Source organism: Trichosurus vulpecula, chromosome 1 (genome assembly GCF_011100635.1).
Source record: "Trichosurus vulpecula isolate mTriVul1 chromosome 1, mTriVul1.pri, whole genome shotgun sequence".
In the NCBI taxonomy this organism is placed as follows: domain Eukaryota; kingdom Metazoa; phylum Chordata; class Mammalia; order Diprotodontia; family Phalangeridae; genus Trichosurus; species Trichosurus vulpecula.
Genome location: NC_050573.1, coordinates 227,120,999 through 227,133,695, shown reverse-complemented (window position 1 = coordinate 227,133,695; position 12,697 = coordinate 227,120,999).

Sequence of the window (12,697 nt, the reverse complement as noted above, 5' to 3'; positions counted from 1 at the left end):
TGTCTCTCAGAATTTGCCTAGGTGAGTGTTCCCGCACTGCACCCGCTCTCCCGGGGAGCATAATAAAATGCCTTCCTCTGCCCACTCTGGTCCTGAGTTCTTTGGGTGTGAATGGGCAAATCACATGGGTTTTCCTAAGGTCAAGTGAAGGGAAGCAACAGGCAGCAGAAGCTCGCCAGGCTTACTCCTGGATCTTGTCTTGGGGTGTCCTATGATCCCCACTGCGGTGTTAAGAGGGCTACCACTCTGGATTCCCTTGGGGAACCCTGTGGTCTGCACGGCCTTCTTAAGGGGACATCACATGGGACTTCCGGCCCTGTCTCAGGAGCCTTGTGATTTTACTGCCATCCTAAGGGGCCATCACTTGGGTCTTCCTTAGGGGCTGACCCCTAGGAGGCCCTGTGATCCCCACAGATTAAGGGATGGCTACCACTTGGTCTTCCTCTGGGAGTCCTGTGGTCTGTACAGCCTTCCCTAGGGATTATCACAGGGTTCTTCTTCAGGACTTTGGCCCTGCCTAGGAAGTCCAGTGATCCCCAAAACCACGTTTCTCACAATTTGGGGGCTCGTCGCAGGATTCTGAAGACCCCAGGAAGGGTGAGTAAGATAGGGCAGAGGGAAGAGCGCTCCCGCTCACTGTTAGAGCGGTCCCACTGTCTTAAACTGAAAATCCCCTGGAGGCTCTGAAGAACCCGAGACCTTGTTTGAACAAGAAGAGTGTGCAGACGAATGCAAAGAGAACGGCCGGAGACTGCGCAAGTCAGGTCACCTGAGCAAGGTAGGAACAAACGGGTAGTAGTACTGCCTTGTCAAGTCTGGGGGTTCTAGGTTGAGAAGTAAGGTTTGCCTAGAACGGGAAATAAGAGCTCTAAGAAAAGGTACCTGGGGAGGATGGAAAGGATCCTCCTAACATTCCTCCTCCCATTAGGAAGAATGTTGGCCAGCTGGGAAGACAATAAGTCGACCCAGGGAAAGTACACCTAAGTGGGGAGAATGGATTTCTCCTAGTGCGTGGAAGAAAAGCACTCGTGGGTCTGATGAGGGCACAGTCTCTGGGAACCCCTTGAACCCTTGAACTCTCCTTGAATCTTGCCACTCGACCTGGCCTTGGCCTGAGGCTATAATCATTAAGCCCAAATGCCTACCTTGCCCAGTCCTCTATTGTCCAGCTGTTTCCCACCCTTAATCCTGTTTCCCATCCTTAATCCTGATCAAAATATCTATACCCTAGCTCTGTTACCCTAGCCCTTCATGGTCTGTCATTTCCATATAGCCTTCAGCTATTTCCCCCACCCTGGAGTCTGACCTTGCCCTTAAGTCCCTCCCTAGACCCCTCTTCTGGTCACCCCAGACCACCCCTCAATCCCTCCCACAACCTTTGTGTATATAATCTCCATCTTGCCTCCATGAGGGTGGTCAGAACCAATCTAGCTCAGATGGGTCTGGCCCTTTTTCCTTACAGGCGTCGCAAGGGGTGGGATCTCTCGGGGCAGGCTTATTTGGCTAACTCTTAATAAACTTTATCCTTTCCCTTGGCTGAGGAGGCTTGAGTCGAATTCTTTCGGCAGGACCCGGCGTGTCGGTACTTTGGGGTGTCGAGCACCTCTCACCCCAAACCCTCATCAGGTCGACCCAAGGAAAGTGATTTGGTTTAATATTGAAAGTGAGTCTGAATTCAAATTCTAAATTGTTCATGTGAAATGTCTGTCCAATGTTTTGTCTGTGCCTTTTTGTTCTATGTTCAGGTAAAAATGTTTAATTCTAGGAGACCTTTGGTATTAAAATAGTTAGATAAGGAATCAGAGCTGAAACTGCCAGTCGGCAGGGCTGGGGGCTCTGAATTAAGGGTTGGTTAGATTCTAGAGGAAAAATCTGTGTATTTTGTACTGAGTTAGCCTATCTAACATCAGGCAAGTGTTTAAACTGCAGAGGAGAAGTGAAGGGGTCTGTATGAAAAATTGGATGACCACTTTAAAGAGGTTTAGTGGTCCTCTTAGAATGTGATTAAAAATTGTTGGTCATTTTTAAGTTTTAAGGTAAAAAGAAAGCGGCTGGGAAAAGGAAAGCTGGGTGAGTATGTAATTTATTTATTTGAAATTTGGGTCAAGATTAAGGAAAGAAAGATTGAAATTGGAAATATGGAGAGTAAAGTTTCAGTAAAGATTGGGAAAATAAGAGAGATAGAAGGTAGAGATAAAAGGGGGGGGTTGTAGAATGGTGGCTTGAGACCACCTGGTATTCAGTCCATGTGCTCCTCTTGGCCACCCCCTCCCCCCCACTCCATCTTAGAAGACTGGGTGTGTCAATTAGGATTAGTTAGTGCTTAGAAAGGTAGGCTTCCTTGCCCTCAAGGGGCTGCCAGGCCCCACCTAGGGAGGAGCCCTTAGAAAACTGAAAGGGATTTTTCCCTTTTATCAGAAGCAGCAGGCTGAAGGGGAAACTGAGAAATATTTTAGCTTGGTATAAAGAATGAGTGGGGGGAATATGCAAGCCCATGTGGTCCTTAAGAGTCCAAAAAGTTTTTTTTTTGAGAGAAGTGCCCAAGCCCCTTCCCCTCAAAAATCCTTAGAATCCTTAGGTATTTTGTTAATTGCCAGTATGCATAAGATGAATTTTGTAGAAAGCAGGGTGCCAAATTCAAAACTGGATGGTTCTTAAAGCAAATAATGATATGAAATGAAGTTTTCTTTTTTTTATAAGTTTGACCAGGCAAATATTCCTAATACTAGGCAGAATTAATGTCCATACTCAACCTCCTGTTTATGGGAGAAGAAAAGGGTATGATTAGAAAGGCAGCCATGGAGGGATGAGAAAGGGGACACCCTCCAGGACCAGGAGTGGTAGCTGTGGATAGAAAATTCCCAAATGAAGATCCAAGCTGGGATAACAATATTAAATAACATCATAGGAATATGCAGGATCTTAGACAATTGGTAATAGAAGGGATAAGGGAAGCTGTGCCAAAATCACAGAATATAAGGCTTTTGAAATAAAAAAAAAAAGAATCTCCTTCTCAGTTCCTAGAAAGAATTAGGAGATATTCAGGATACTGTTAAAGAGGTTAAATTAAAATGAAGGTTGTTAGTGAACCATTGGTTTCTGGGGGTGCTCAAGACCCCAAGGTGCCCACACGCTGGGTCCTGCCGAAGGAATTCGGCTTGGGCCTTCTCGGCCAAGGGAGGGGATGGGGTTTGTTGGAGGTTCACCATGACGTGTTGTCTTGGGTGGTCCCACCCCTTTGTGATGCCTGTCAGGTGGGCCAGACTTAGTCTGGGCTGAGCTAGATTGAATCTGAGCACCTTCAAGGAGGCAAGATGGAGATTATATACACAAAGATTGTAGGAGGCATTGAGGGGTGGTCTGGGGTGACTAGAGGAGAGCTTTAGGAAGGGTCTTGAGGAAGAGTCTAAGGAGGACGAGATGAGGTCAGACTCCAGCAATCAAGAGAATGGAATTAAGGGTTAGAAGTAGCTGAAGGCATGGATATTGATAGTATCAAGGGTGGGAAGTAGCTGGACAATAAAGAGCAAGGCTAGGTAGAGATTTGGGCCTAATGATAATGTAAGGCTTGTGGCCTTAGGGGAAGGCCCGATCTAGTTGGAAGATTCAAGGACAGTTCCAGGGGGCTCCTAGAGACTGTATTCCAGATTGAAGGGGGTTCCCAGAGACTGTGCCCTCATCGCTGTGGCCCAAGGGATGCTAAAAGTAAACTTTGTCACTAGGGTATGGCCAGATATAAATAAGAAATTGCACAAATTGAGAGAGATGGAGTGAGAGACCAATAGGTGAATTATTGAGAGGCTCAGAAAGTATATGTAAGGCGGGAGGATGAAAGACAGAAACAGAAAGCTCGGGTCATGGCCAATGCTATGAGGGAAATTATGAGGAAGCAAGAAGGAAGAGGTGATCATAAACAATCCTTAAGGGAGAATCTCAAAGGGCACAGGGCTTCAGGATATAGGAGAGATGTGGGTAAATGGGCAGGTAGGACAGTCTGTTACTATTGTAATAAAGTATGTTTTTAGAGAGAGTGTCCTGAGTTAAGAAAGGAAGAACAGGTAGCTCCCCTCCTCACTTTTGAGGAAGAAGACTATTGGGGTCTGGGGTTCTTTCTCTCTAGACCCAGCTGAGAACCCCTAGTAAACCTAAAGTTTGGGGATCATAAAGAAGACATAATATTCTTGGTAGACAGGGACAGAGAGAACTTCCCTTTGTATACTACCCATTGGGGTAAAAATTGGGAGAAAAATCCTAAAGGTTATGGGAGTTAAGGGTGAGGATTTCCAGGTACTGATCTTAGACTGGACCCCTATCTATTGGAAGGGTCAACAGGTTTTCTCTCAATTTTTTTTTATATATATCAGAAGTAATAGGACCAACAATTCCTATAGGTAGTGACCTGGAAGTGCAATTGATGTCATCTGAAATTTATTGTTTCTGTATTTCTAAAATTCTCTTAGATTGTGAAGTTTGAGAAGACCATTGTGATTTTAATCTGAGTTTGATATATGTGAATTGGGTGCTTTTAAAGGATGTGATGAAAATTTGGTAATTCTAAACTGTCATATTTGGTTTAGAAATGTATTTACCTAGACTGAAATGGGTAGTTCAAATTTTACATACATAATAATGTTTAGGGCATTATTACATTATGTTAGGGCTGCATTAGGTTTAAGAAGTTGGACAATTGCTATAACCTAAGCAAGTAGTTATACAAAGGCCTTGTTGGGTCCTCCTGTCGATTCAGGATACCTTGTGAACAGTTAGAAATGTGGCTTTATAAATTTTCTTACAATACTAAGAGTATTGGGCCTTAGAAATGAAAATGTTACCATTAGTGATTAAAATAATTTCTCGTAATCTAGAGGTTAGATTAGGAATTGTACTTAGTTAAGAAATTGTTAAGTGGACCAAGGATTTCTAGATATTCAATCTTGTGTAAAGTTTTCAGGGTAGAAGGATTCCTATGGGCAAAGGGTATGTAATGTATAGAAACTAAGTGTTCTCCCCATTACAACACCCTTTTGACTAAGGAATTTTGTGATATCTGGAAATTCTGTAATAACAAAGAATTGAGTTGTTATAATACTTTGAAAAATACAGGGGTGTGATTTTCAAGCCTGTATCATCTAAAGATATATTTATGTATGTTAATCTGGAGGTTTATGGACTAATTGGTGATGGCACTTTGGGAATTTGAATTAATCCCAATGTTTAAAGGTTATTTTGCTTTAAGAAGGAGGCACATCCCATTTTAGAGCTGTAAAATACTTTTGAAAAAGGTTCTGTAAAATCTTTTTGTATAATTTTTAGAAGGCCTGCTGAATTTTTACCTGTAAGCTAATTGGTTGCAGTTCAAACCTATTGAGACTGGGTGCTGATTAAATCCTGGAAAGAAACTAAGCTTCAGCCCAGCTGGGAGGGACCGTTCCAGGTACTTCTCACTACAGAGACTGCTATACGAACTGCTGAGAAAGGGTGGACTCACTACACCAAGGTGAAAGGATCTGTGGGGGAATACCAAGAATGGACTATTAAGGACAATTCCGACCCCTTGAAGATTATTCTACACCAGAAGGGAGAGGGACACTGGGAGAGAACGAACTCATAAACTTTGTATTAATATTGTTTCCATTATCTTGTTAATCGTTCAGTATATACCAGCTTCAATGAAGGATGGAGGGATTATTCCACTAGTTGAAAATTAGGAATAGTGGGGATAACAGGGACAGTGGCATTTTTTTCCTTCCATCAGAATAAGGGGGGAGGCATAAGGGAAAGAAGTCATTGCTAGAACTTTTAATGTAACCAATTGTTGGATCTGTGGGGGTCCACAACAATTTGAAAATTGGCCCTGGGTACCTGGCCTGGGTCCTTAGTAATCGATCTCTTCCATACCAGACCTAATGACCTTTTGTGGTATAAGGCTTATGAGTAAGGGTAATATGGGTTGGAATTTCTGGCACTCAGTAGCTATAGCAAGGTGTCAAGCAGAAAGAAACTAGTGGAATACTCCTGGATCCTTATAGACAGTGGGGATGTGATAATGGTTTTTGTTTTGGACATTTTGATACTTTTTGGAGTAAAAGTAACAAAACAAGTAGCCCCCGGGTAGAAAAGTGTGAGTGGAGAAGGACAGAGCAGCTGTGGAGGTGCCAATATTGAAAGAATGGAACCCGGTCTTACCAAGGAGGGCCCTTGGGGTTCCAAGATAAGCAATATTATCTTTTTCTTTGGAATGCTTCCAAAATACACAAGACAGAGCAACCAGCCCTAAAAGGACATTATTGGATTTGTGGCCATACGGCCTATACCCATATCCCTTTAAATTGGACAGGGGTGTGCTATGTGGGGTTGGTTAGACCAGAATTTTTCTTTTTAGCAGGACAAGAAGGGAACAAATTGGGAATACAGCTATATGACGATCTAATGCCCCCAAGTGAGAGGTTCAAGTGGGAGATACTTTCCTAACAGTCACCCGGGATGCCAATGGGTGGGGAGATGAGTGGCCCCCACAAAGAATTGTTCAAAATCTGTAGTAGAGATTATTACCAACCAGACTGCCGAGGCATTGGACCTACTGGCTGATCAGGCTACCCAAACCAGAGAGGCTGTACTGCAACGTAGATTGGTTCTTGATTATTTGCTAGCAGAAGAGGGAGGTGTTTGTGGGAAACTCAACCTCTCTAGTTGTCGCATAAAAATAGATGATAATGGATGGGCTGTAAAAAAAAATTACTAATAGTATCAGGAAACTAGCACATGTCGCAGTTCAGACATGGACCAGTCCATTCAATCCTTGGTTTGATTGGTTCAAGGGTTCCTGGTGGAAACAAATTATTGGAGTCTTCCTGCTAGCATTATGTGGCCTATTCTTGTTACCTCTATGTATACCCTGTATTATACATTTGGTTACCAAAACTGCCATTCAGGGTATGGGGGCGGTATATTTTAATGAAGGAGGGAGGGTAAAAATGTTGATTGTAAAAACAGATGATGGGAAAGATGATGAAGAATGTGAATTAATGTTCAAACAAATTGAGAATAGGAGTGAATAAGAAGTGTGGGAGCAAAAAATCCGAAAAGGGGGGGGGAAGAAGTTTTATGAGATAATATTATTGAATCATTATCCCATAGACTAAGGCTGGGATTCAAAGTTATATTGTATCTTTGTGGGATAGGGTCCTTAGATGTTTTAAAGTGATATAAGAGCAATTAGGTATTGATACAAATAGTGTAATTAATCACTGGAACTAAATCAGACATTTTCAGTTTAGGGAAAGGAATTTCAAAGTAAGTCTCTTTAGGAGAGAAGTTGTAGATGGAAAAAGTTAAATGTGGATTTGAATTCATTCCATCATCTAAAACATAAAGATAAAAATTATATGGTTCAATTCTTTCAGATCAGGTATAATTAGAGAAGAATAGAGAAATAGAGGAGAAACTGATGCAAATGTGTCAGAGCAGTAACTTATGATCTTAATGGGAAGATTTTATGAACAAGGGAGGAAATGCAGGCAAACTATTTAGAGCTAGCTTTAAGGATGTTCCTGAAGCAATGTGACTTTATAGTCACCAATTATTGGAACTTGTCATTCAAAGACTTAACGGGATGGTTAACTGACTGTTTTTCTGAGTCTAACTCCAGGTGTGAGTATCAAGGAAGGCTGACCCAAGATGGCAGCAGCCCTGTGGGAGGGCAGGCATGAGCTGCAGGTATGATTTCTTGGCAAAGTTGAGGGGGCAACTGTTCAGCATGCGCTGAGGTGGGACCGTCTTGACCTGATGCCTCAACTGAAACCTGGCAGACAAAGCCTGGCTCAATGCACCTTGCAGTTTGACACAGTCTCTGCCTGGAGTTGACAGGAAGCTGGGGAAAATATGGTCTCCTTACTCTAAGCCCCTACTCTCTTGGTGGCAAATTTCTATAATCAGAAGGTTTTGTAAATCTATTAAAATAATTGATTATGGAACATCTTAGATTACTCTAGGACTGGAACTAGTGTTAAGTTAGGTTTTTTTCTTGGAAATGGTATGGAGACAATTAGGTCAAGGGCTTGTGAGAATATTTTGTTATTTGGTTAATATCATGCTTGTCTAAAGCTTTGTTACAGTTAGTAATGTTAAAAGAAGAATGGCTTGTGGTTTATTTCGTACATGCCATCAAAGAAACATGGCATGACTAAAAGTTTTATATATGTACTGTGTTAAGAATTGGTTATCTAATGTATTTAGGTAGGTGCTGGAGTCTGCTGTTAATTCCTTAGTGAAATATTATCCTCCTGGTGAGGAAATGTTAATGTAAAGTATGTTAAGTAAAGTATGTAGGGAGTTAATGTAAAGTATGAGGAACTGGGTGCTGATGTAAAATTTCTTAAACATGGCAATTGGCCAAAGTTCCAGTTTTGAATTTGTAAAAATGATCAGGGTATAAGGATTAGAAAATTGTGCCAAGGTGACTTTTGTAGGAGAATGGAAAGAAAGCTGGTTCCTACAAGAAGGCAAGAAGAAGATGCTGGAGATGGCTGGAACAAATACCAAGGACCAGAAGAATTCACTGATGTTCCCTGCCAGACAGCTTATGGGAAGAGACTTTTGAATCTTAAAGGGACAATTGCATTATCGTTTTCTTTTGGGTCTCTGTATCTGTATTTACAAAGAGGACTGCCCCCTTTGATTTTCCAATGAGTCGATTAATCCTTCTCATATTTAAGGGGGTGATGATTAAGGAGAAAAATTCAGATGAGAGAGAGAGTAAGGGAATATTAAAAATGTGGAAACAAAAATTTGAATAAAAGAAGAGGGGGAAATTGTAAGAAATGGGAGGGGGAGTTTTGTTTCCACAGGACTAAAGGTGTGCTTCCCTGCCCTCCCCCACCCCAGCTTTAGCTGACACCAGGCCTCAAGGTCGGTCAGGTGAGAGGTTAGAGGCTTGTATGCATGTGCATACTTTCTGAGAAGGCAGTCTAGGGAATTAGAGAGGTCAAACCCACTTGAACCAGTTCAAGCTTATCTAGGGTCTGGTCTTGGTCAAGAATCCAGGCCTACTGACTTGTATAATTTGCATATGTTAAAAAGGGAAAGTAGGGGAAGTAAAAGAATATAGTTTAATCCTAAACTAAGACAAGGAAAATCTAATTAACTTCACTTTTGCTTCTGTATCCTTATTATCCTATTTATATAAGCTGTATAACCTAGGAAAACTATGTAAAAAAAACAAAGATTGTAAACTAACCATGACTCTAGCAGGAGTGGAGGGAATGGTTACCCCTGCTCCTGCAGCTGTATCAGAGTGAGTGTTCCCGCGAGCATTGCACCCGCTCTCCCGGGGAGCGTAATAAAATGCCTTCCTCTGCCCAAAAAAAAAAAAAAAAAAAGAATTTGCCTAAAGGTGATATACAGGGTGTTCCTAAAGTCTGGACAGATAGGCAAAAATGTATATTTTCAAGAAATGAAATGAATGAATTGGAATATTAACAAATATAACATCTTCAATATGATTTCCATCATTTGTGATGCAAAGGTTAATGTGCTTTGCAAGATTCACATGAACTCAATGCAATAACTCCACATTGCCTATGTGTCCAGACTTTAGGGACAGCCTGTATAGCCAGATATACCCTGAGAGGTGATGATTATCTCAGAATGAGAAATCTGCTCAGAGTGGATACTCAGAAATATCTTAGGAATGATTTTCACAGAAATCATTATTACTTTATGGGAGTAGGTAGGGTAGGGAGGCAGGAGGTAAAACTTTTTGCAAAAATGTAAGAAAAGGAACCTGCTAAACTTGTAGCAAGAAAATTTTATGCTTCACAGAAAATTATAGATCGACATGTAAGGAAAAAAGATTGTAATAACTGTACTTAGTACACTATGATGTAAACAGCCAGAAGAGCTGAGACTATTGAAAAACAGGTAGGGTCATATACAAAAAGTACTTAGCTGCCAAGCTATAGAGCCAGAGCCCTATGGCTAAATACAGAACTTAGGAAGGGTTCCAGAATCTTTATCTTATAATATTCACACATGACCACAACCAGCACAAACTGCTGTGCAGCACTAACACTTCCATGTTAGCCAGGTTCAGTGATTTCAAGGAATAGAATTACATCTACCTAAAGCTAATAATATGGTTTTTTAAATAACATACAAAACGAGCATATTTTTATACATGAAAGATATAAGAATCCTATGCCCTATGCCCTATCTCACTGACATCCTGACCTATACTTTGTTCTCACCAAAGAGCTGAAACCATTCAACTTAGCTGAATCCCAGTCAATTTTTTGTCTCAGGCAACCAACAGGTACTATATGACTTATGTATTTTAGGGGACTGGGATTTTATATTGAGGCAGAAAAAGGGGACTTAGATGATTCAGCCTAGGATGATCATAACCCAGACACCTTTAAATATTCCACTCACTGGAAGTGACTAGACCAGGAGATAACAATTTAGAAACACGGGTTACACTCGAGGATATTCATCAGCCATTCTAGCTATTTCTATCTACTTGTCTTTCTTCTTCCTCCAGGGGAAGGGGTTGATGTCATTTAATAAATAGATGAACCCCAATCTCACATAAATATGTACTATTATATAGATGTTTGTGTGAATATACATACTGTTACATGTGTATGTACTTAAATATATATATATATATATCAGTGTACAAGTATGTGTACATGCGCACATATATATAAAATACATTTATATAAAACAGTATACACACATGTATAACATATATACCTGTAATGCTAAGCAGGGCAGGACTTCTTTTTTTTATTGTTTTCTCTTTTGGAATGCTAAGTCAATCAAGTGCCTTTAATGAGTCTTGCCTTTCAAATGTAATGGCAAGCAAAGTGGGGTCTTTTGTTTTGGAGTGCTTCTCAGCATTGCCTTTGTTTGAATCAAGAGTCATTGATTGGAAACAATGTATATGATGTGGTGCTAGTGATTAAAGATCTTTCCCACACCCCTTTTGCTAAGTAGGCACTGAGCCCTCAGGGCCCTGAACAGGGTATATGAGCTTGGAAGCTGGCATTTTGCTTTTGGGGGTACAATTATTGGTAGAGTATTGGTGATTTGGCCAGATGAGACTCTGGGTAGCTGTTGGAGCCCCCCTCCCTAGCTTTGAAAACCTAGATGTTGATACCTCTCTCTCTGGTAACTATGTACGTAATGTCCTCATCAGACAGCTAGAGGCCTGTCTGTTGATTTCTGTGTTATTTGCTCTATTTATATAATTTCTGCTTGTAATTTCTGTTTGTGTTTTTCCTGAGGTTCAGGGTGCTGACTTTTTCCCATGAACTAAATGGATTATATATGTATGTTTACTTAAAGTGAGATTGTTAACCCCTTAAAGTTGCTTTCCTTAGAAAAGCAGATCAAAGAACTTGTGCTAGCAGCCTTCCTGTGTGCTCTTGCTGTTAGTCTGTCACCTCCATAGCAGCTGCTAGCAACATTGTTGTTACAATACCACAATAGATATACCATATATAACACATATATACTATATATGCAATATATAATAGTATTTTTGTATGTGTGTATACATACTGTTATATGTTTGTATATACATATATAACAATATATACATACATAAATACTGAAAATATGTATGTACTGATATATACATATATACGCACAAACATCTACATCTCCATACACACATATATTGCAGCTGGTATTTAATAGAGCTAGGAAAGTCATCCAGGAAAGGCATCCTATAAAAGGAATAGTGTTTGAGCTGAAATTTAAGGACATTAAGATTATAAGAGACAGGGATGAAGAGGGAACACATTCTAAAGATGGGAAGTAGCCAATGTAAATGCACATAGATGAGAAATACAATGTTGTTTCCAGTACATAGTAGGAACTTAATAAAGCTTATTTGCATGATTGATGGATTGAGGAATAGAAGGAAGACAAATTCAGTTGAACTAGGAAGTTCATGGAGGGGACCATGATATGCCTAGAAAAGTAGACCGGTGCTACCGTGTTAAAGGTCTTTCTAGTTCTAAGTATAGTCTATGAAATCCTGTTTGCAAGAAAGGACCTGATAACCTCCTTTTATAAGATGTAAATGACTAACATGGCTGAATATGTAATGCAAGCAGGCAATTTAGGGCCAAAAGACTTTCTCTTAGGTCCCTAAAAATCCAAATCACAACTAAGTAATGAGATAAACTATGTTTAGCAGGGTCAAATCTATACATGCCTCATGAATATGCAAAGTGCTTTACAATCTCTAAGGTCTATATACACGTGAGTCACACTTAACTCTAACTAGATATCAGTTCATACCCTAGATCATTAGAAGTCTTTTGATTTCTGTGTTAATTTTAGTCAGCAACTTAATCAAGCAACATTCTCTTATGTGACACATCTGGATGCTGGACTATTCTAGAGGCATCCTAGAGCCTGCTGTTCTCCAGAGTTCAGACTCAGCTATCCAAGGACTGCAATAAGCAGGACCAACCCCTGCTCCTTGGATGCTAAATAAATTAGGGTGATAAAAAAAAGCTGTTGCACAGCCAACACAAACTTAGAAGTGTTTACTCAGTGGTACCAACTATGTTTATCAAACCCTTGCCAAAACAATCTGTTTCTCTGTCTCCCCAGGCAGACGGAAGGAATTTAAGTTCAGCAATGATTTCGAATCAGAAGATGGTTGTACAGCTGTGGCTTTGGC